Genomic DNA, 24,832 nt, shown 5'->3' with positions numbered 1-24,832 from the left:
TCCTGATTGCCATCTATGCAAGTTTGGAGCATGAAACCTTCCTGACACAGTGAGAACATGAAGCACTTGCCAAGGCAGTAGCAATCAGTATGGAAGGTATTTGAAGAATATATTCACCTATCAATGAGCTGTGCAAGGAATATGGCCTGAACTTCCTGAACCATTCCTTGTGAACTAGCTCTTCAAACAGCCACTGCACAATTACACAATACCTACCACTTGGAATTCTAATGATAAGGCCGCTTGAATTACCATTCTTTTATCATGGTCTTAGGCCTAGGGGATTCCCAAATGCAAGGTAGAACCCAAGTTCTATGGCTTAAATGTCACTGGCTTCATAGAAGGTCATGTTTTCTAATGTTTGAAGGCAGATATCCAAAACAGACCTAGGCACTTAACATGAACTTTCTACTTACCTGAAGGAAAAATGATTGGGGCCAAGTATGCATCTTGGATCACTGTAATTCATAAGAGAAAGATGGACATGAGCAAAATGCTGAGACTGGCCAGCATTGACATACATGGATTGCCCAAATTATTGCCTTCTGACGCAGGACTCATGCTTTCCAAAAGAAGAGCACCTAGATCTCACAGGATTCCCCAGACAGGGAACCACTCCTGGGAAAATGAGGGCCTGTGTTATGGCTTATGAGAATGGCCTGAGTAGATTAGGTCCCCATTTCTCACCTGTCCTTTAGCCTGGGCCTCAGTGTAATCCTATTGATCATGATTTTGATGTCATCACCTCTCTTCATGACATTGGTTTGCCATCACAGACCCATGTCCTTAGAAGGCATATCTATACCCAATAATGGGACACAAACCATGCTGCTTGCCAGGATGCCAAAAAAAACCTAGAAGGAAATCTCAGCAAGCTTCAGACCAATGGTCAGCTTGCATTAGGCTCCTGAAGGTGATCAAGCAGAATCAGTTCTCTTTGTCAAGAAAATTTAGCATCACCAAAATGTCATGTCAGTGTCAGAGGAATTGAAATGCCCAGCTTTGGAAATCCAAACACTCTACACAATGGTTGGGGACAAATGTTATTCCTAGTCGTGGAAGAGATAATGAAAAATTTTAATACTTGTTGCTTGTTTGCTACTGGTAGACAAGTATATTCCTTCCAATGTTTCACCCTCATCATCACAGCATGATTTCATAGCATTAGCTGACAGAGAATTTGGAAGATATATTATTGGTCTGCTGAAAACATTTTACTTTCTGATCAGGCAATGTATCTTACAAATTCCAACACAATTCATGACCAGTTCTTTGCAAAGCTCTATCCTATTTTACTCTGATATCAGCGAGAAATCACCATTGTCAGATGCATACCCTCAAGGTTCTTTATTGGCCAATCACTGCCTGCTAGGAACCTATACCTGTACTCTTGGCCCATTTCTTATAACATATGCAATGAAGCCTTTGCAACTTGGGATGTCATTCATGTGGTTGAAATTCCATGCCAGTAATGTGTGGTGAGTGTGTCTCTACCTGTTGATGAGCATGTACATCTAGGCAAAGTGGGGCATACATGGCCAGATGATACCTTTTGAATTGACTTAAATAGGCTATAGCCTGTATGGCAGGACAATTTCACTAATCCTCAGAAGTGAAAAGGTATCAGTGTTTGTCTAACAGATATGTACATTTGTGCACTAGATTACTGTGCATGTCTGTATGCCTCATGAGCCCCAGAAAAGTAACATAGTGTTCTCCTGCTGTTTAGGGCATGCATAGTGGACATTTTTGGGCACTGTCTATACAAGTTTGGAGCATGTCACCCACATGACCCAGTGAAAACATGAAGCATTTGACCCTGTTGTAACAATCAGTATGGGAAGTAGATAGATACCTCATGACAGGGATTTGAAGATCACATTCAACTATCAATGAGCTATGCAGGGAAAAGTTCCTTAAGGTCCTGACCCAATCGTTTTGTACCACCCCGAAAACAGTCACTGCTCTGTTACCCAGTATCTACTGCTTGGAATTCTACAAGACAAGGCAATTTGAATTACAAACCTTTTTCATGGTTAGGTCTAGGGGATTTCCAAAAGCAAGAGAGAGCACAACTAGTATCCCTTAAAGGTCACTGCATTCCTATAAGGTCATGCTTTCTAATGTTTGAAGGCAAGTATCCAAAAGAGACCTAGCTATTACCATGAACTTTCCACTTACCTGAAAGTGAAATTACTTGTTTAGAAGACTGCATCCTGGATCACTGAAATGTAGAAAAGTAGTGATGAAAATGAGCAGAGTGCTGATGCCGGCCAGCAATGATGTACATAGATTGCCCCAACTAGTGTCTTCTGAGGAAGGACTCATGCTCTCCTAAAGAGGAGCACCTGGAGCTCACAGGATTGCTCAGACATGGAACCACTCCTGGGTGAATGACTGCCTGTGCACTGGCCTATGAGAATGGCCTAAGTAGACCAGGCCCCCACTTCTCCCCCGTACTTTTGCCTGGGCCTCAGTGTAATCCTACTGAGCATGATTTTTATGTCATTTCCTCTCTTCATGACATAGTTTTGTCATCATAGACCCAGGTCCTCAGAAGGCATAGGTATACCTGATAGTGGGTCACAAAAAGTGTTGCTCTCCAGGATGTCAAAGACCATCTAGAATGTAAGTCTCAGCTAGCTTCAGAAAATGGTCAGCCTGCATTAGGCTCCTGCAAGGATCAAGCAGAATCAGTTCTCTTAGTCCTGGAAAATTTAGCATCACCAAAATGTCATGTCAGTGTAAGAGAAATTGAAATGCCCAGCTTTGGAACACCTAAACTCTCTACACGATAGTTGGAGGTAATTGTTAATCAAAGTCGTGGAAGTGATAATGAAAAATTTTAATGCTTGTTACATGTTTGGTACCTGTAGACAAGTTTAACCCTTCAAAAATTTCACCCTCATCCTCACTGTCTGCATTCATAGCATTAGATGACATAACATTGGGTAGGCATATTATTGGTCTGCTGAAAACATTTTTGCTTCCGATCAGGCACTGTGTCTTACAAGGTACAAGACCATTCATCTCCAGTTCTTTGCACAGCTCTATCCCAATTTCACTCTGACATCACTGCCCATGCACCATTGTAAGATACGTATACTCGAGGTTCTTTATAACCCATTCACTGTGTGCTTGGCCCATTTCTTATCACATATGTAAAGAAAGCCATTGCAGCTTGGGATGTCATTCATATGTTTGAAATACTGTGCTACTGCTGTGTGGTGAGTTTGTCTCTACATATTGATGATCCTGTTCATGTAGGCAAAGAGAATAATTCCTGGCCTGATGCACTCTGTCGAATTGCCTCAATTAGGCTGCAACCTGCATGGCAGGACAAGTTAACTAATCCTCAGGAAAGTAAAAGTTGTATAACTGACATGTACATTTGTGCACTAGATTACTGTTGGTGTCTTACTGCCTCATGAAATCCAGAAAAGTAACATAGTGATCTTCCTGCTGTTTAGGGCTTGCATAGTGGACATTCCTGAGCACTGTCTATACAAGTTTGGAGCATGTCTCCCTCCTGACCCAGGGAGAATATGAAGCTCTTGCCATGGCACTGACAATCAGTATGGTAGGTAGATAGATACTCCATAGCAAGAACCTGATGATCACATTTAACTATCAATGATCTATGCAAGGAAAAATCCTTAACTTCCCGACATAACCCTTGTGTCCCACCTCCATGAACAGTTACTGCTCTGTTTCGCAGTACCCACTACTTGGAATTCTACAAGATAAGGCAGTTTGAATTACCACCCTTTTTTCATGGTTTTATCTTATTGTATTCCCAAAATTAAGGGAGAGCCCAAGATGTATGACTTACATGTCACTGCATTCCTAGAAGTTCATGCTTTCTAATGTTTGAAGGTAGATATCCAAAATAGACCTAGGCACTTAACATGAACTTTCCACTTACCTGAAGGTGAAATGAGTAGGTTAGAAGACTGATTCCTGGATCACTGAAATGCAGAACAGAAGAGATGGAATGAGCAGAGTGCTGAGGCCAGCCAGCATTGACATACATAGATTGCCCTAACTGGTGACTTCTGAGGCAGGACTCAATCTCTCCTAAGTAAGAGCAACTGGATCTCACAGGAATCCTAAAGAAGAGCAGCTGGACTTCACAGGATGCCCCAGAGAGGGAACCACTCCTTGATGAATTAGGGCCTCTGCACTGGCTTATGAACATGTCCCAAGAAGAATAGGCCCCCATTTCTCCTCTGTCCTTTAGCCAGGGCCTGAGCGTAATCCTATTGAGCATGATTTGTATATCATCATTTCTTTTCATGACATTGATTTGTCATTATAGACCCGTGTCCTCAGAAGGCATAGCTATACTTGATAGTGGTTCACAAACAGTGCTGATTACCAGGATTACAAACACCATCTAGAAGGTAAGTCTCAGCGAGCATCAGACAAATGGTCAACCGGCATTATGCTCCTGCAAGGGATCAAGCAGATTCAGTTCAAATAGTCAAGGAAAATTTAGTGTCCCTAAAATGTCATGTTAGTATCAGAGGAAATGAAATGCCCAGCTCCCTAACACCCAAACTCTCTACACGATAGTTGGAGGCAATTGTTAATCAAATTTGTGGAAGAGATAATGAAATGTTTTAATGCTTGTTAACTTTTTGCTACTCATAGACATGTTTAAATTTTCAAATGATTAACCAACATCCTCACCACCTGCATTCATATCATTAGCTGTCAGAACATTGTGTAGGCACACTTTAGGTCTGCTGAAAAAAGTTTAGCTTCTGATCTGGCACTGTGTCTTACAAGGTCCAAGACCATTTATATCCAGTTATTTGCACAACTCTATCCCATTTCCCTCTGACATTACCAAATCACCATTGTAAGATGCATAACTTTAAGCTTCTTTATAGCCCATTCACTGTGTGATTAGGATACCTAAACCTATACTCTTCACCCATTTCTTATCACACATGCAATGTAAGCATTTGCAGCTTGGAGTGTCATTTATGTGGTTGAAGTCTCATGCCACTGATGTGTTAGGAGTGGGTCTACACAAGATGATCAGCCTGTGCATCTAGGCAAGTAGTGGAATACCTGGCCAGATGCATCCTGTCAAATTGCCTCATGTGGCCTGATGCTTGAATGGCAGGACAAGTTCACTAATCCTAATGAAAGAAAAGATATCTGAGTTTGCCTAACTGATATGTAATTTATGCATTAGAATACTGTGAGTCTACGTCTGCCTTATTTGCCGCAGAGAAGTAACCAAATTTTCTCCTTGCAGATAAGTGCCACTTACATGAATGTCTCATGATTGGGGCACCATGATGGCATCTGGCACCACTGAAATGCAGAAGAGAAGAGATGTACATGACCAGAGTGCTGATGCCTGGTTTCCTTGACACATGAAGAGTGCCACAATTTCCTTCTGATGGAGGCTCAGTGCTCCTCTAAAGAAGAGCAACTCTACCTCACAGGATTCCCAAGAGAGGGAAATACTCCTGGGTCAATGAGGCCCTGTGCAATAGCCTATGAGAATGGCCTGAGGAGACTAGGTCCCCATTTTTCACCTTTGCTTTTGTTTGGGCCTCCGCATAATCTTATTGAGCATCGTTTTTATGTAATCATCTCTCTTCATGACATTGGTTTGTCATCATAAACCTGGGTCCTCAGAAGAAATAGCTATACTTGATAGTGGGTCACAAACATTTCTGCTTACCAGGATGACAAAGACCATGTAGAAGGTAGATCTCTGCGAGCTTCGGACAAATGAGCAGCTGGCATTTGGATCCTGCATGGTATCAAGAGTAATCAGTTCTCTTACCCAAGGAAACATTTTTGGGTACCAAAATATCATGTCTGTGTCATTGGAATTATAATGCCCATCTTCAGAATTCCCAATCACTCAAGCATGATAATTGGGTCAATTGCTATTCAAAGCTATAGAAGACATAATGAAAAATTTTCATGGTGGTTACCTGCTTGCCACACCTAGCCACATTTAACTCTTCAGTTTTTTTCAACCTCATCCTCACTTCCTGCATTCACAGCATTAGCTGACAGTCTATTGTGAAGGCATATTATAGGTCTGTTGAAAGCATTTTATCATCTGATTATGCACTGTGTCATAAAAGTTCCAACCTGTCATTTTTTGTTCTTTGATGAGTGCTATCCCATTTCCCTATCACCATAGTAAGATGGGTACATTCAAAGTTCTTAATTGTCCAAGAACTTCCTGTTTAGGATGCCTACACATGTTCTCTGAGGTCTTTTCAATGAAGAAGCACAGAATGATCAACAATATTTGGTGACTACATCAGTGACTTCACAATGGAATCCCACTCTATGTGATCTAGAATGCTATTGTAATGAAATAGGATAAATAGATCCAGGATTGCCTAAACAACCCTATAAAATAAAGGAACATCTGTAACTTCAAGCTCTATTACAGAGCTATAGTCTTGAAAACTGATTTGTATTGGCACAAAAATGTACAGGTGGACCAATGGAATTGAATTGAACACCCTGAGATGAATTCACAAACCTCTGAACACTTGATTTTGACAAAGAAGCTAAAATTATACAATGGAAAAAGAAAGCATCCTCAACAAACAGTACTGGTATAACTGGATATAGGCATGCAGAAGACTGTAGATAGATCTATGTCTATTGCCTTGCACAAAACTCAACATAAATACAACCACAATGAAACTCTTAGAAGAGAAATTGGGAGACATCTTCAGGTAATTGGTACAGGAGACAGCTTCCTGAATATAACACCAGTAGCAAAGACTCTGATATTAACAATTAAGAAATGGGGCTTCCTGAAACTAAGAAGTTTCTGTAAGGCAAAGGACACAGTCTGCAAGACAAAAAGACAGACCACCAAATGGGAAAAGATATTCACTATACCCACATCATACAGAAGGCTGATCTACAATATTTTAAAAAAAAACAGAATACGCAATTCCCCAAAACACCAAAGAATGCAATTTAAAACTGGGGTACAGAACTAAATAGAGAATTCTCAATAGTAGAATCTAGAATGGCTGAGAGACACTTGAGAAAGTGCTCAACATCCTCAGCCAATAGATAAATGCAAATCAAAGCAGCTCTGAGAAATCATCTTACTCATGTCAGAATAGTTAAAAACAAAAACAATGATGGCAGTTTATGCAGGAGAGGATGCAAAGAGAAGAGAACAATCTGTCACTGCTGGAGGGAGGGCCAACCCATACACCCACTTTGTAAATCAGTATGGAGATTCCTCAGGAAAATGGGAATCAATCTGCCACAACACCCAGGGATTCCACTCTTAGGCATATATTCAAAAGGTTCAAATTTTTACAACAAGGACATCTGTTCCACTATGATCATAACAGCAGTATTTGTAATTGTCAGAATCTGGAAACAAAGTATATGCTCCTCAATTGAATAATGGTTACAGAATATATGGTATGTTTACACAAATGGTCAGCTGGCATTAGGCTCCTGCAAGGGATCAAGTGGAATCAGTTCTCTTATTGACGGAAAAATTTGCATCACCAAATGTCATGTCAGTGTCACAGGAATTGCAATGCCAGTTTTTGTACATCCATATCTTCAAGCATAATAATTGGGGGCATTTGGTAATCAAATCCTTGAAAGAGATAATGAAAATTTTTAATAGTGGTTACCTATTTGCCACCCCTAGACAAGTTTAACCCTTCACTTGTTTCACCCTCATCCACACTGCCTGCATTCATAGCATCAGCTCACTGACCATTGGCAAGCCATATTATAGGTCTGGTGAAAATATTTTACCTTTGATTCCGTCATGTGTCTTACAAAGTCCAAGACCGTTCATCTCCAGTTTTTCCACAGCTCTGTATCATTTCCCTCTGACATCACTGCTTAATCACCATTTTAAGATGTGTAACCTCAAGGTTCTTTAATTCATAAGCCCTGCCTGCTTAGGATGCCTACACCTGTACACTTGGCCCATTTTTATCACATATGCAATGGAAGCCTTTGCAGCTTGGGATGTCATTCTTGTGGTTGAAATTCCATTCCGCTGATGTGTGGTGACTGGATCTCCACATGATGATGAGCCTGTGCATCTAGGCAAAGTGTGAAATGCCTGGACAGTTGCACCCTGTCGAATTGCCTTATGTGGGCTAATGCCTACATGACAGGTCAAGTTCACTAATCCTAACAAAAGGAAAAGTTATGAGAGTTTGCCTAATTAAAATGCACATTGTGTATCTGTTTGCTTTAAGAGCCTGAGAAAAGCAACCCAGTGTTCTCCCTGCCATTATGGTTCTGCATAGTGGAAATTCATGAGTGCCATCTTTGCAATTTTGGGGCATATCACCTCCGGACACAGCGAGAACCTGAAGATTTTTTTCCCGGCATTAACAATCAGAATTGGAGATACATAAGATACCTCAACCAGGAATTTCAAGATAACATTTCCCTATCACTGAACTGTGCAATGCACAGGGCCTCTACATCCTGACCCAGTCATGGTGTACCATTTCCCTGAACAGTCACTGCTCTGTTTCTCTATACCTACTGTTTGAAATTCTACAATTCAATCCTTAGCCAGGCAGTGGTAGTGCACACCTTTAATTCCAGCACTCAGAAGGCAGAGGCAGGCGACCTCTGTGACTTCGAGGCCAGGCTGGACTGACAGCCTTCAAGACAATACAGAGAAAGCCTGACTCATGGAACCAAAAAAAAGAAATACCATCCTTTTCTCAGGGTATAAGCCTAGGGTATTCCCAAAATGAAGGAAGAGCACATGTTCTGTGCTGCAAATGTCACTGGATTCCTAGAAGGTCATGCTTTGTAATATTTGAAGGCAGATATCCAAAAGAGACCTAGGCACTTAACCTGATCTTTCCACTTTCCTGAAGGTGAAATGACTAGGGCACCAAGTCTGCATCCTGGAGCAATGAAATGCAGAGGAGAATAGATGTACATGAGAAGAGTGCTGATGCCTGTCAGCATTGACATCCATAGTTTTCCCAACAAGTGCCTTCAGAGGCAGGCTCAGTGCTCTCCTAAAAAAGAGCACCTGGACCTCACAGAATTCCCCAGACAAGGAAAGAATGCTGGGTGAAAGAGGGCCTGGGCACTGGTATATGAGAATGGCCTGAGGAGACTAGGCCCCCATTTCTCCCCTGTACTTTATCCTGGCATTTACCGTAATCATATTGAACATGATTTTTATGTCATCACCTTTTATCCGTGACATTGGTCTGACATCATAGACCCGGGTTCTCAGAAGGCGTTATTGTACTTGATAGTGTGACACAAACAGTGCTGCTTACCAACATATCAAACACCATCTAGAAGGTAGGTCTCGGCGATATTTGTTCAAATGGTCGGCTGGATTTAGGCTCCTACAAGGGATCAAATACAATCAGTTCTCTTATTGAAGGGAAATTTTGCATCACCAAAATGCCATGTCTGTGTCAGAGGAATTGCAATGCCCAGTTTCTGAACATACAAACACTCGAGCATAATAATTGGAAGCATTTGGTAATCACAGCTGTGAAAGAGATAATGCAAAAGTTTAATAGTGGTTACCTATTTGTCAATCCTAGACAAGTTTAACCCTTCACTTGTTTCACCCTCATCCACACTGCCTGCATTCATAGCATTAGCTCACTGACCATAGAGAAGGCATGTTATATGTCTGGAGGAAAGTTGATAGCTGTTGATCATGTACAGTGTCATAAAAGTTCCAGTCTGTCATTTTCAGTTCTTTGCACAGCGCTATCCCATTTACCACTGAAATCACTGACTAATCAGTATAGTAAGATGGTTATGCTCAAAGTTCATAATTATGCAAGCACAGCCTGCTTAGGATTCTCTTGACATATTCATTATCACATTTGCAAAGGAAGCCTTTGAAGCATGGGATGTCATTCATGTGGTTGAAATTCCATGCCAATGATGTGTGGTGAGTGGGTCTCCACATCATTATGACTCTATGAATCTAGGCAAAGAACAGAATGCCTTGTCAGATGAACCCTGCCTAATTGCCTCATTTGGCCTTATGCCTGCAAGGCAGGGCAAGTTCTCTAAAGTTAACGAAAGGAAAAGTTATCTGAGTTTGCCTAACTGATATGTTCCTTAGTGCACTAGAACACTGTGAGTCTCCATCTGCCTTATGAGACCCAGAGAATTAGTCAAGTGATATCCCTGCAGTTGAGGGGTTGTACGCTGGATATTCTTTTTTCTTTTTTATTATTATTTATTTTTCAGTTTAAATTTAGATTATAAACATGGTTGCTTCACAAGTCAGTTCCAGGTCCCTCTCCCTTTCCCTCCCCTCCTCCCGTGCCCTCCCCTAAACCCCCTATTACCCCCTATTACCCACTCATTTCCCCAGGGAGGGTGAGGTCCTCAATGGGGGTATCCATAATCTGTCATTTCATCCAGGGCAGGGCATAGATGCTCCCCCAAGTGTTCAGGGTGAGAGTGCATCTCACATTGTTGGATGGGAGCCCAAAGTCAATGGGATAACTAGTGATCTACTGCCCAAGGCTCAATAGATTACCTAGGATCCTCACTGACACCAACATTCAGGGGGTCTTGATCAGTCACATGCTGGATTCCCGGGCTGATGCCTGGGATTCAAGATTTAAACTTTGTCAGGTCAACTGTTTCTGGGGGTTAAACCAGCCCAGTCTTAATCCCTTTGGTCATCAGTCCTCCCTCTCTGTTACTGGTTTTCTTGAGTTCAGCTCAGTGCTTAGCCATGGGAGTGTACCTTTTCTTCCATCAGCCACTGAATGAATTTTCTGTTTCCCAGATTATCTGGCCATGGGACTGTAGGCTGGCACTCCCCAGATCTATGTCTAAAATCCATATATGAGAGAGTACATTCCATGTTTCTCTTTTTGTGACTGGGTTACCTCACTCAGGATGGTTACTTCCAGTGTCATCCATTTTCCTGCAAATCTCAGGATTCCACTGTTTTTATCTGCTGAATAGTACTCCATTGTGTAAATATACCACATTTTCTCTATCCACTCTTCTGGTAAGGGGCATCTAGGTTGCTTCCAAGTTCTGGCTATTACAAATAATGCTGCTATGAACATAGTGGAACAGACATCCTTCTCTATTTAGTTCTGCAGCACACTTTTTAATTGGGTCCTTTGATGTTTTGGAGACTTGCTTCTTGAGTTCTTTGTACATTTTGGAGATCAACCCTCTGTCAGATGTGGGATTAGTGAATATTTTTTCCCGTTCTGTGGGATGCCTTTTTGTCTTTCTGACTGTGTCCTTTGCCTTACAGAAGCTTCTCAGTTTCAGGAGGTCCCATTTATTAATTGCTGATCTCACTGTCTGTGCTAGTGGTGTTATGTTCAGGAAGCTGTCTCCTGTACCAATTCGTTCAAGGGTACCACCCACTTTCTCTTCTAAGAGGTTCAGTGTGGCTGGATTTATGTTGAGGTCTTTGATCCATTTGGACTTAAGTTTTGTGCATGGCGATAAACATGGATCGATCTGCATCCTTCTACATGCCAGCCTCCGGTTATGCCAGCACAATTTGTTGAAGACTCTTTCTTTATTCCATTGTATATTTTTAGCTTCTTTGTCAAAGATCAGATGTTCATACATGTGTGGGTTAATATCTGGGTTTTCAATTTTATTCCTTGTTCTACATATCTATTTTTGTGCCAATACCAAGCTGTTTTCAAGAATATGGCTCTATAATAGAACTTGGAGTCAGGGATGGTGATGCCTCTGTATGTTGCGTTGTTGAACCGAGTTGTTTTGGCTATCGTGGGTCTTTTGGTTTTCCACACAAAATTGATTATTGTTCTTTCAAGGTCTGTGAAGAATTGTGCTGGGATTTTAATGGGGATTGCATTGAATCTGTAGATTGATTTTGGCAGGATTGCCATTTTTACTACATTGATCCTACCTATCCAAGAGCATGGGAGATCTTTCCGTTTTCTGAGGGCTTCTTTAATTTCTTTCTTTACAGATTGAAAGTTCTTGTGATACAGGTCTTTCACTTGTTTGGTTAGCGTTAACCCAAGGTATTTTATGAGAACATGAAGCTCTTTCTCTGCAGTAACACTCAGTAAGGTATGTAGAAAAATGCCGCAAGGCAGGGATTTCAGGATCACATTCAGCTATAACTGAGCTGTGCAAGGGACAGAACCTGAATGTCCTGATCCAATCCTTGTGTCCCACCTCCCTGAACATTCACTCATCTGTTTCCCAGTATCTACTACTTGGAATTCTACAAAACAAGGCAGTTTCAATCAACAGTATTTTCTCATGTGCTTAGTCCTAGGCAATTCCCAAAAGGAAGGGAGCGCACAAGTTCATTGCCCTGTCACTGGTTTCCTAGTATTTCATGCTTTCTAATGTTTGAAGGCAGGGATCAAAAAGATATGAGGCACTTAACCTGATCTTTCCACTTACCTGTAGGTGAAATGACTGAGGCTCTAGGTCTGCATCCTGGATAACTGAAATGCTGAAGAAAAGATACAGACATGAGCAGAGTGCTTATGTCTTGCTGCATTGACATACATCGTTTTTTTCCCAACAAGTGCCTTCTGAGGCAGGCTCATTGCTTTCCTAAAGAATAGCGCCTGGACCACACAATTCCCCACAAAGGGAAACAATGCTTGGTGAATGAGGGCTTGTGCACTTGCCTATGAGAATGACCTGAGGAGAATATGCCCATATTTCTTCCCTGCCTTTTACCCTGGGATTCATTGTAATGTTATTGTGTATCATTTTTGTGTCATCAACTCTTTTAGAGACATTCATCTGTCACCATATTCCTGTCACCTCAGAAGGGATACTACATCAGTGATTTCACAAGATATTCCAATCTATATGACCTAGAATGCTAGTGGAAAGAAATGGTATAAATAGATCCAGGATACCCACAATAACCATATAAATAAGGGAATTTCATGAGGCATCACCATCTCTAGCTTCAATCTCTATTACAGAGCTATAGTCTTGAAAACATCATGGTATTATCTGAAAAATTTACAGGTGGAACAATGTATTCGAATTGAACACCCTGAGATTAATACACAAACCTATAATCACTTGATTTTTGATAAAGAAGCGAAAATTATACAGTGGAGAAATTAAACCATTTTCAACAAACGATACTTGCATAACTGTATATAGGTATGCAGGAGTCTGCAGATTGATCCAGGTTTATCACCTTGCACAAAATTTAAGTCCAAAAGGATCAAAGACGTAAACATAAATCCAACCACACTGAAACTCTTCGAAGAGCATTTGGGAGATACTCATCAATGAATTCATACAGGAGACAACTTCCTGAATATAACACAGTAGTACAATTTGTGTTGGAGAGGATGTGAAGAGAGGGGCACACACTGCCACTGCTGGTGGGAGTGCCAACTCATACACCCACTTTGGAAATCACTATGGAGATTCCTCAGGAAAAGGGGAATTAGTCTACCATAAGACCCAGGAATTCCACTGTTAGGCATATAAACAAAAGATTCAAATTCACACAATAAGGACATCAGTACCACTATGTTCATAATAGCATATTTGTGATTTCCAGAATATGGAAATAAACTAGATGCCCCTCAACTGATGAGAGGATAGAGAAAATGCTGTACATTCGCACAATGGAGTACTACTCAGCAGAAAAAAAACAGTGGAATTTTGAAATTGGCAGGCAATTGATGGCACTAGAAGAAACCATCCTGATTTAGGTAACCCAGTCTCAAAAAGACAAACACGGTATATACTCAATCATATATGGATTTTAGATATGGATCAGGATAGTGCCAGTCTTCAATTCCACTGAAAGAGAGTCTGTGAAACAGGAAAGAACCTAAGGGATATATGCATGGTACCCCAGAGAAGAGGAATGAGGCAAGTTCTCCTGAACAGTTTGGGAACCTGGCAGAAGGTGGGGGGGAGTGGGAGCTGGGAGAAGAGAAAGGGGAAGAGTAGGGGAGGGTAGGTAATTGAGAACTGGAAGGCTGAGAGGGGGTAAAATAGAGGAAGAACGGGATTAGAAATACAATAATAGATGGAGCCATAAGTTTGAATTAGGATCTGGCATGAGTGAAAATACTAGCAATCCAAAAGTGTGACACAAACAGGCAAGCAAAGTGATAGTGGAGAGACTGTCTAAAATGTCCATTACTGATAATGAACTTGACATGTAACTTATATGCCATCCTATCACTTTCATTCAGTTACTGATGGAAGCAGAGGCCAATATCCACAGTTAAACACTGAACTGAACCTGTGGACCTGAGTGACAGAGAGAGAGAAACAATAAGCAAATTCTCAAAGAATGGGCTGGAAAAACCTGCAGAGACAGTTGATCTGAACAACGCGGTAACCTTGGACCCCAGACTGACAGCTGGGAGGCCAGAATGGGACTGTTCCTGAATCCCTGAGTGTAAGATTCAGTGAGCAGTCCTGGTCAACCAATTGGGCACTGGGCAGTAGATCAGTAATTTTCCCAGAGAGAACATGAGGCTCTTTCTCAGCAGTAACAATCAGCAAGGTAGGTAGAAAGACACCCCAAGGCAGGGATTTGAAGAGTATATTCCGCTATCACTGAGCTGTGCAATGGACAGGGCCTGAAATGTCAAGACCCAATCAATGTGTCTCACCTCCCTGAAAAGTCACTGCTCTGTTTCCCAGTATCTATTACTTGGAATTCTGCAAAACAATGCGGTTTCGAACAACAGTCTTTTCTCATGGGCTTAGTACTAGGGAACTCCCAAAAGGAAGGGAGAGCACAAGTTCATTGGCCTAATTGTCACTAATTTCGTAGAATTTCATGCTTTCTAGTGTTTGAATGCGGGGATCCAAAAGACATGAAGCAGTTAATATGATCTTTCCACTTACCTGAAGATGAAATGCCTGGGGCACCAAGTGTGCATCCAGAATAACTGAAATGTAGAAGAAAAAGATGGACATGAGCAGAGTGCCTATGCCTTGCAACTTTGACATCCATAGTTTGTCCCAACAAGTGCCTTCTGAGGCAGGATCATTGCTTTCCTAAATAGGAGCGCCAGGACCTCACAGTATTCCCCACAAAGGGAAACAATGCTGTGTAAAGGAGGGCTGTGACCTTGCCTATGAGAATGACCTGAGGAGAGTAGGCCCATATTTCTTCCCCGTTATTTACCCTGGGACTCAGTGTCATGTTACATAGTATGATTTTTATGTCATCACCTCTCTTAGTGACATTCATTTGTCATCAGAGACCTGGGTCCTTAGAAGGCATAGCTATACCTGATAGGGGGAAACAAACAGTGCTGCTTTTAGGATGACAAAGGCCATCTAGAAGGTATGTCTCAGTGAACTTCAGACCAATGATCAGGCAGCATTAAGCTCCTTCAACTGATCATACAGAATCAGTATTCTTAGTCAAGAAAAAATTTTGGATATCAAAAGTTACAAGTTATTGTCAGTAGAATTGCAATGCACAGCTTCTGTACATCTAAACTCTTGATCAAGATTATTGACAGCAATTGCTAATCAATTCAATGGGGGAGAAAATGATAAATTTTAACGGTGGTTACCTGTTTGCCACCCCTATTCAAATTTAACCCTTCTCCTGTTTCACAATCATCCTCACTGCCTATATTCACAGCATTAGCTGGCAGAATATTGGGAAGGCATGTTATAGGTCTGCTGAAAACATGTTAGTTTCTGATTATGGACAATGTCCAAGATGAGTCATCTACCTTTATTTGCACAGCGCTATACCATTTACCTCTAACTGCACTCCCTAATCACCATAGAAGGATGCATACCCAGAAGGTTCTTAATTGCACTAGCACCAGATGAATACCATCCCTACACATGTTCTCTTGCCCCATTCCTTATCACCTGATTGATGGGGTTCTTAGAAGCTTTGGATGTCATTCATGTGTTTGAAATTCCATGCCACTCATGTGTGGTGAGTTGGTCTCCACAGGATGATGGGCCTTTGCATCTAAGCAAAGAGGGGGAATGCCTGTTTAGAAGCAAGCTGTGGAATTATCTCATGTTGCCTGATGCCTACCTGGCAGGACAAGTTCACTAATCCTAAAAATAGGAAGAGGTAACTGAGTTAGATTTACTGGTATGTCCATCAGATCAGTGGAGTAGAACACTCTGAGACTCTGTGTGCCTTTTGACCCACAGAAAAATAACCTATTGATCTTCCTGCAGTCCAGGGTCTGCATACTGTACATACCTGATGGCATTCTTTGCAATTTCAGAGCATGTGAACCTCCTGACAAAGGGAGAACATGTAACTCTTGCCCCAGAAGTACCAGTCAACATGGGAGGTAGATAGACCCTCAAAGGTATGGATTTCAAGATCACATTCACCTATCACTGAGATGTGCAAGGGACAGGGCATGATCATTCTGACCCAATCCTTGTGTCCACACCTCCCCCAACAGTTACAGCTCTGGTTCCTAATACCTATTAGTTGGAATTATACATGACAAGGCAGAGTAAATTACCATTATTTTCTCATGGGCTTAGACCTTGAGTTTCCACAAAAGGAGGAGAGAGCACAAGTTCTGTGCCACAAGTGTAACAGGAATCCTAGAAGGTCATGGTTTTTAATAGTTGAAGGCAGAGATCCAAAAGAGATGAAGGCACTTAGCATGATGATGCCACTTACCTGAATAGCCCATGACTGGGGCAAATATTCAGGATGCTGTATCACTGAAATGCAGAAGAGAAGAGAATGATATGAGGAGAGTGCTTATGTCTGGCAGCCTTGATATATATAGTGTGCCTCAACAAGTGCCTTCTGAGGTAGGCTGAGTGCTCATCTAAAGAAGAGCACCTGGACCTCACAGGATTCCCCAGATAGGGAACCAATGCTGGGTGAATGAGGGCCTGTGTACTGCACTATAATAAAGGCCTGAGGAGACTAGGCCCTCATTTCTCCCTCTGTCCTTTAGCCTGGGCCTCAGCGTAATCCAAGTGAGCATGATTTTTATGTCATCACCTCTCTTCATGACATTGGTTTGTCATCATAGACCCGCGTCCTCAGAAGGCATACGTATACCTGATAGTGGGACACAAACTGTACTGCTTACCAGGATGACAAAGACCATCCAGCAGGTAGATCTTTGCGAGCTTCAGACATGATCAGCCGGCATTAGGCTCCTACAAGGGATCAAGCAGAATTAGTCTTCTTCATCAAGGAAAGTTTTGGGCTGCCAAAATGGGAGGTTACTGTCCGCAGAATCACAATGCCATACTTTGGAACACCCAAACTCTCCAGCACAATAATTAGTGGCAATTGCTAATCAAGGCCATGGGGGAGATAATGAAACATTATCTCATAAGCAACAGAATACCTAAGAACTTGTGATGCCATGCATGTAGTTGAAATTCCAGGCCCCTGGTGGGTGGTGAGTGGGTCTCCATAGGATCATAAGCCTGTGCATCTAGGCAAATGGGGGGAATACCTGGCCAGATGTGTCCTGTCGAATTGCCTCATGTGGCCTGATGCCTTCATGGCAGGACAAGATCACTAATCCTAACAAAAGGAAAATATATATGACTTTCTAACTGATACGTATGTTTGTGCACTAGAACACTGTGACTCTCCATTTGCTATTAGCCAAAGAAATGTAACCAAATGATCTCCCTGCTGTTTTTGGCCTGCATAGTGGATATTCATGAGCACCATCTTTGCAATTTTAGAGTATATCACCATCCTGACACAAAAAGAACATGAAGTTTTTGCCCCGGCAGTAACATCAGCATAGAAGCTAGATAAACACCCCAATCCAGGACTTTCAAAATCATATTTTACTATAACTGAGCTGTGCAAGGGACAGGACCTGTATATCCTGACCTAATCCTGGAGTCTCGTTTCACTGATCAGTCACTGCTCTTTTTCCTGATACCTAGTATTTGGAATTCTACAAGAAAGGGCAGTTTGAAATACCATCCCTTTTTCATGGGAATAGGCCTAGAGGAATGAGAGTCTACGTTTTCTGCTGCAAGTGTCACTGGATTCCTACAAGGTCATGCTTTGTAATATTTGAATGCAGACATCATAAAGAGACCGAGGCACTTAGCCTGTTCTTTACTTGCTTACCTGAAGGTGAAATGATTGGCGTACCAAGTCTGCATCCTGGATCACTGAAATGTAGACTAAAGAGATTGACATTGGTAGATTACTAAGGCTTGCCAGAATTGACATACATAGATTTCCCCTAATACTGCCTTCTTAGGCAGGCTCAGTGCTCATCTAAGAAGAGTACCTGGAACTCACATGATTCCCCAGACAGGGAAACAATGCTGGGTGAATGAGGGCCTGTGTACTGCACCACTATAAAGGCATGAAGAGACTAGGCCCGACATTCTCACCAGTCCTTTAGCCTGGGCTTCAGCATAACCCTTTTAATAATGCTTTTTTATATCATCACTTCTCTTCATATCATTCGTTTTTCACTACAGACCCGGGTCCTTAGAAGGGATAGCTATAACTGATAGTGGAACACAAATACTGCTGCTTACTAAGATTTTAAATACCATGTAGGATTTAGGTCTTGGTGATCTTCAGAAAATTTTTCAGTGGGCATTAGACTCCCACAATATATCAAGCAGAATCTGTTCTCTTGTTAAAGGATAATTTTTCATGGCCAAAATATTATATCAGTGTGAGAGGAATTGCCAGTTTCTGAAGGTCCAAACTCTTGAGCATGATAATTGGGGGCATTTGGTGATCAAATCTGTGGAAGAGATAATGAAAAAATTTAATGTTGGTTTACCTGTTAGCCACCCCTATACAAGTTTATTGCTTCACTTGTTTTAACTTCATCCACACCGCCTGAATTCATAGCATTAGCTGACTGATCATTGGGAAGGTGTATTATAGGTCTGGTGAAAGCATTTTAGCATCTGATGATGCACTGTGTCATAAAAGGTCCAACCTGCCATCTGCTGTATTTTGCGCAGCACTTTACCATTTACCTTTGAAATGAACAATATTAAGATGGGTATGCTCAAAGTTCTTAATTTCCCAAGCACTGCACAATTAGGATACCTATACACTTTCTTTTGACACTATCCTCATCGAATGAGGAAAGGAAGCCTTTGCTGCTTGGGATACCATTCATGTGGTTAAAATTCCATTCCACTGATGTATTGTGAGTGGGTCTCCACATGATGATGAGCCTGTGCTTCTAGGCCAAGAGGGGAATTACTGGGTACATACACCCTGTCATATTTCCTTATGTGTCCTGATGCCTGCATGTCAAGGCAAGTTCATTAAACTTAAAGAAAGCAAAATGTAACTGAGTTTGCCTAACTGATATGTTCATTAGTGCACTAGAACTTTGTGAGTCTCTGTCTACTTTATGAGCCTCAGAGGAATAACCAATTGATCTCCCTCAGTTGATGGCCTGCAACATGGCCATTCTTAATTGCCATCTTTGCAAGTTTGGAGCATATCACCTTCATGACTCAGCAAAAACATGAAGCTCCTGCCCACACAGTATCAATCAGCAAGGGAGGTAGAAAGACACCCAAAGTCAGGAATTTCAAGTTCACATTTAGCTATGCTGAGCTGGGCAACATTCAGGGCCTGAATGTCCTGAACCAATCATTGTGTCCCACCTCCCCCAATAGTTATTTTTCTGTTTCCAATACCTACTACTTGGAATTCTACAAGACAAGGCATTTTGAAACACGATCCTTTAATCATTTTATGCCTAGGGGATTCCCAAAATAAAGGGAGAGCACAAGTTCTGTGCCTTATGTGTCACTGGATTCATAGAATGTCATGCTTTCTAATATTTGAAGACAGAGATTTAAAAGATTCTGAAGAACTTAACCTGATCTTTCCACTTACCTGAAGGTGAAATGACTGGGGCACCAAATCTGCATTCTTGATCACTGAAATGGAGATAGAAGATATGGACATGAGCAGAATGCTCATACCAACCAGCATTGACATACATAGATTGCCCCAACAAGTGCCTTCTGAGGCAATCTCAGTGCTCTACTAAAGAAGAGCACCTGGACCTCACAGGATTCCTCAGACAGAGAAACACTTCTGGGTGAATTTGGGCCTGTGCACTGGCCTATGATAAATGCCTGAGTAGATTAGGCCCTCATTTCTAACCTGTCCTTTAGCCTGTGCCTCAACATAGACCTATTGTGCATGATTTTTATGTCATCAACTCTCTTCATGACATTGGTTTGTCATCATAGTTCTGAGTTCTCAGAACGTGTAGCTATACATGTTATTGGGGCACAAACAGGGCTATTTACCAGTCTGATAAAGATCATCCAGCAGGTATGTCTCTGCAATTTTCAGACAAATGTTCAGCCGGCATTAGAACATTAGAATCCTGTCAGGGATCAAACAGAATCAATTGTCTTAGTCAAGGAAAATTTTGGCACGCTAATAGTTGTAAGTTAGTGCCAGCAGAATTTCAACACACAGCTTCTAAAAGCACAATGTCTCAATCATAATAATTGGGGACAATTACTAATCAATGTCATGGGGGAGATAATGACAAATTTTTATTTTGTTTACCTGTTTGCCATCTCTAAACAATTTTAACCCTTCACTTGTTCCACCATCATCGTAACTGTTTGCATTCATTGCAGTACCTGACAGAGCATTGGGAAGGCTTATTATAGGTCTTCTCAAAACGCTTTAGCATGTGATCATACACTGTGTCTTACAAGGTCCACGAAGTCTCATCTGCTGATCTTTGTGCACTGCTATACCATTTCCCTGTGGCATTTCTGCCTGCCCACCATTGTGGGATATGTACCTCAAGATTATTAATTGCACAATCACCACCTGCTTCGAATCTCTTCACCTGTTCTCTTGGCCTTTGCAGCTTGGGATGTCATTCATGTGTTTAAAATTCCTTGCCACTGATGTGTGGTGAGTTGTTTTCAACGTGATGATGAGCCTGTGCATATAGGCAAAGAGGGGAATGCCTGGCCAGATGCATGCTGTCGAACAGGCCTCATGCTGCCTGTTTCCTGCATGGCAGGACAAGTTCACTAATCCTAAAAAAAGAAAAGGTATCTGAGTTTGCCTGACTAATGTGTCCCTTACTACACTAGAACACTGTGAGTTTATGTCTCCATTTTGACCCCCAGAAAAGTAACCTTGTGATCTCTATGTAGGCAATGGACTGCACTCTAAACAATCCTGAGCACCAGGTTTTCAGGGCCGGAGCATGTCACCCTCCTGACAGAGTGAGAATAAGAAGCTCTTTCCCTGGCAGTAACATCAGCGTAGGAGGTAGATTGACACACCTATTCAGGGATTTCAAGGTAACAGTCATCTATCACTGACTGAGCAATGGAGAATTCCTGAATGTCCTGACCCAAAAATTTGAGCCACTTCCCAGTCCAGTCACTGCTGTTTCTCAATAACTAATATTTGGAATTACACAAGAAAGGGAGATTGAATTAAAATCCTGGTCTTATGGTCTCCAAGTTCGGAGCATGTCAAAGTCCTGACACAACAAGAATATGAAGCTCTTATTCCAGAAGTAAGAATCAAAATATGAGAAGATAGACAGCCCAAGGTAGGGACTCCAAGTTCATATTTGCCTATCACTAAGCTGTGCAAGTATAGGTCCCATGACCAACCACCCTGTCCAGTCACTGCTCTGTTTCTCAATACATACTGTTTGGAATTTTACAAGACAAGGCAGTTTGAATTACCATCCTGGTCTCATGGGCTGAGGACAAGGGGATTCCCAAAATGAAATTAGAGCACAAGTTATGTGATACAAGTGTCACTGGAAACCTAGAAGTTCATGGTTTTCAAATTTGAAGGCATACCACCTGGACTGAGCCAGGACCTTATGCTAATCTTTCCCCTTACCTGAAGGTCTCATGACTGGGGCACTAAGTCAGCATCCAGGATCATTGAAATGCAGAAGAGAAGAGATGGACATGAACAGTGTGTAGATGACTGGCAAGCTTGATACATGTAGAGTGCCACAACAAGTGCCTTTTGAGGCAAGCTCTGTGCTCTCCTAAAGAAGAGCACCTGGACCTCCCATGATTGCCCAAACCTGGAAACACTGCTGGAGGATTGAGGAGCTGTGTACTGGCCTATGGGAAATACCTTAGTATACGTGTCCCTGATTTCTCCACTGTCTTTTAGGCTGGGCCTTATCGTAATCCTATTGAGCATGATTTTTATGTCATCACCACTCTTCCTGACATTGGTTTGTCAAAATCGACCCAGGCCTTCAGAAGTCATAGCTATACCTGATATTTGGACACAAGAGTGCTGCTTACCAGGATGCTAAGACCATCTTGCAGGTAGGTGTAGCCAAGCTTCAGACAAATGGTCAGTCGGCATTAGGTTCCTACAAGGGATAAAGCACAATCAAGACAAATTTTGGGGCATCAAAATGGGCATATCATAACCAGCATAATTGCCTTATGTATCATTTGAATGGCCAAAGTTCTAGAGCATGATAAGGTGGCAATTGCTTATTAAAGTCTTGGGAGAGAAAATGAACAATATTAATGGTGGTTACCTGTTTGCAACCCCCATATATATTCAACCCTTCACTTGCTTCACACTGATCATCATTGCCTGCATTCATAGCATTAGCTGAGGGACCATTCGGGAGAAATATTATAAGTCTTGTGAAAACATTTTAGCTTCTGATCATGCACTGTGTCATTCAAGGTCTAAGCCCTGTCATCTGTTGTTCCTCGTAATGCGCTATCCCATCTCCCTCTGAAATCACAACCTAATCACCACAGTACGATGAGTACCCCCAATGTACTTAATTGCAAATCATTGCCTACTTTGGATCCATACTCCCATTCTCTTGGCACATTTCAAATGAGATGAGGCAGCCTTTGCAGCTTGAGATATCATGCATATAATTGATATTCAATAATACTTATATTAGGAAAGTTTTGCTCCATATGATTATGAGCTTGTGGATCTGAGGCAAAGAGGGGAATGCCTGGCCACCTCCATTCGCTTTAATTGTCTCAGGTACCCTGAGGATTGAATGGCAGGAAAAGTTCATTAATCCTAAGGAAATTAAATGGAATCTGCGTTTGCCTTACTGATATGTCAATTAGTGCACAGGAACACTGTGAGTTTTCTTCTGCCTTTTGAGCACCAGAAAAGTAATCTGATGATCCCACTTTGAGTCCATGGCCTGAATAATGGACCTTCCCCAGGTCACAAAAGGAGCATAAAATTTTTTAATATTAATTCTTTCTAAATTGTCTGATCATGAGCTTCCTGAGATTCACAACATATACCAATTTTCTGAAGAAATACCGTAAAATGTTACCTCACGCTTTAAAGATTAAATGCATGTTTGAATGCCTTTCTGTACAAAGTACATTTAGAGTAACCCCTTTAACAAGTAAAGAAAATAAATCATGAAACTCTGAGAGGACATGGTGAGAGTTCACAAACATATAAATCAGAAAATTTTGAATATTAAACTTTTTTCTCTATTTTTTGGAATATTCATACTGAATGTGTCCCCTTAAATTACTTTGAAATTAGGAACAGGATCTAATGAGTAGGAATTGGGGTCTGGTAACTGAGAATTAAGAAAAATGAGATAGGAAATCATTGGAGGCATTAAGATTAAAGATAGCATGTTTAACTTGGAACTGAAAGGTTATGATTGAGATGGTTAAAAGAGATATTACAAGATGTCATTTAAACATCTGGGGTCTTTTCAATGAATAAGCACAGAATGACCAATACTATTTGGTGATAACATCAGTGACATCACAAGGAATTCCATGCTATGTGACCTATAATGCTAGTGGAATGAAATGGGATAAATAGATCCAGGATAGCCTCAAAAACCATATACAATAAAGGAATTTCATGAGGCATCACCATCCCTAACTTCAGGATCTATTACACAGCTATAGTCTTGAATACATCTTGGTATTAGCAGAAACATAAACAGGTAGACAAACACAACAAGGATATCTGTACCACTATGTTCCTAACAGTAGTATTGGTAATTGACAGAACCTAGAAACAAGCTAGATGCCCCTCAACTGATGAGTGGATAGAGAAAATGTTGTACATTTGCACAATGGAGTACTATTCAACAGAAAACATCAACGGAATCTTGAAATTTGCAGGCAAATGATTGCACCAGAACTAATCATCCTGATTTAGGTAACCCAGTTACAAAGAGACAACATGGTATATACTCAATCATATATGGATTTTAGATATGGATCAGGATAGTGCCAGTCTGCAATTCTACTGACAGAGAATCTGTGAGATAGGAAAGAACCTAAGGGAGATATGCATGACACCCCAGAGAAGAGGAATGAGGCAAGATCTCCTGAACAGTTTGGGAACATGCTAGAATGTCGGGGGGAGTGGGAGCTGTGAAGAAGAGAAAGGGTGGAGAAGAGTAGGGGAGAGTAGGTCATGGGGAACAGCAAGATTGAGTGGGGGTAAAATAGAGGAAGAACAGAATTAGAAATACAATAATAGATGGAGTCATAAGTTTGAAGAGGAATCTGGCACCAGTGAACCCTCTAGCGATCTAAAAGGATGTCAAGAAAAGGCAAGCAAAGCGATTGTGGAGAGACTACTTTAAATGCCCAATACTGATAATGAACTTGATGTGTATCTTATATGCCATCCTATCACCTTCATTCAGTTACTGATGGAAGCAGAGGCAAACATCCACAGTTAAAAACCTAACTGAACCTGTTGAACCTAGTGACAGAGAGAGAGGAGCAATGAGCAAATTCGCAAAAATGGGCTGGCGAAACCAGCAGAGTCTCCTGATTTGAACAAGGTCGTAACCTTGGACCCCAGACTGACAGCTGGGAGGCCAGCATGGGACTG

General features: G+C 41.5%; 1 long non-coding RNA gene and 10 other non-coding genes across 32 annotated transcripts in view; all 11 read right to left on the bottom strand.

Moving 5' to 3' along the window:
* The window catches only part of LOC106022184, a 202,162-nt gene that overhangs the window by 90,897 nt on the left and 86,433 nt on the right, over nucleotides 1–24,832 (bottom strand). For 12 of the 22 annotated variants that reach the window (XR_005871914.1, XR_005871913.1, XR_005871919.1 and 9 more), the window contains 14 exons: nucleotides 22,264–22,334; nucleotides 20,257–20,336; nucleotides 19,835–19,878; nucleotides 17,439–18,713; nucleotides 17,064–17,133; nucleotides 16,640–16,683; nucleotides 14,863–14,906; nucleotides 12,418–12,469; nucleotides 9,300–9,371; nucleotides 4,379–5,776; nucleotides 3,926–3,968; nucleotides 2,573–2,674; nucleotides 2,182–2,224; nucleotides 417–458 (listed from right to left, as the gene is read on the bottom strand). This is a non-coding gene — a long non-coding RNA (uncharacterized LOC106022184). Of the gene's footprint in view, nucleotides 1–416; nucleotides 459–2,181; nucleotides 2,225–2,572; nucleotides 2,675–3,925; nucleotides 3,969–4,378; nucleotides 5,777–9,299; nucleotides 9,372–12,417; nucleotides 12,470–14,862; nucleotides 14,907–16,639; nucleotides 16,684–17,063; nucleotides 17,134–17,438; nucleotides 18,714–19,834; nucleotides 19,879–20,256; nucleotides 20,337–21,841; nucleotides 21,865–22,263; nucleotides 22,335–24,832 lie in introns of all 22 variants that reach the window. The other 10 variants (XR_005871918.1, XR_005871917.1, XR_005871904.1 and 7 more) reach the window with 10 other exon arrangements.
* On the bottom strand, nucleotides 702–780 carry LOC121135006. Its single transcript, XR_005872199.1, has one exon. It is a non-coding gene; the product is annotated as a small nucleolar RNA SNORD115 (small nucleolar RNA).
* Nucleotides 2,469–2,547, bottom strand: LOC121134962. Its single transcript, XR_005872164.1, has one exon. It is a non-coding gene; the product is annotated as a small nucleolar RNA SNORD115 (small nucleolar RNA).
* Nucleotides 4,244–4,322, bottom strand: LOC121134816. Its single transcript, XR_005872025.1, has one exon. It is a non-coding gene; the product is annotated as a small nucleolar RNA SNORD115 (small nucleolar RNA).
* On the bottom strand, nucleotides 5,570–5,648 carry LOC121135076. Its single transcript, XR_005872267.1, has one exon. It is a non-coding gene; the product is annotated as a small nucleolar RNA SNORD115 (small nucleolar RNA).
* LOC121134937 lies at nucleotides 9,164–9,242 on the bottom strand. Its single transcript, XR_005872142.1, has one exon. It is a non-coding gene; the product is annotated as a small nucleolar RNA SNORD115 (small nucleolar RNA).
* Nucleotides 15,149–15,227, bottom strand: LOC121134911. Its single transcript, XR_005872118.1, has one exon. It is a non-coding gene; the product is annotated as a small nucleolar RNA SNORD115 (small nucleolar RNA).
* Nucleotides 16,929–17,007, bottom strand: LOC121134861. The gene has a single exon (XR_005872070.1). It is a non-coding gene; the product is annotated as a small nucleolar RNA SNORD115 (small nucleolar RNA).
* On the bottom strand, nucleotides 18,363–18,442 carry LOC121134883. The gene has a single exon (XR_005872091.1). It is a non-coding gene; the product is annotated as a small nucleolar RNA SNORD115 (small nucleolar RNA).
* On the bottom strand, nucleotides 20,122–20,199 carry LOC121134871. Its single transcript, XR_005872079.1, has one exon. It is a non-coding gene; the product is annotated as a small nucleolar RNA SNORD115 (small nucleolar RNA).
* On the bottom strand, nucleotides 22,130–22,208 carry LOC121135065. Its single transcript, XR_005872256.1, has one exon. It is a non-coding gene; the product is annotated as a small nucleolar RNA SNORD115 (small nucleolar RNA).

This window comes from Mesocricetus auratus, unplaced genomic scaffold (genome assembly GCF_017639785.1).
Source record: "Mesocricetus auratus isolate SY011 unplaced genomic scaffold, BCM_Maur_2.0 Super-Scaffold_100030, whole genome shotgun sequence".
Taxonomy (NCBI): domain Eukaryota; kingdom Metazoa; phylum Chordata; class Mammalia; order Rodentia; family Cricetidae; genus Mesocricetus; species Mesocricetus auratus.
This window is presented reverse-complemented; position numbering and strand designations above follow the sequence as displayed.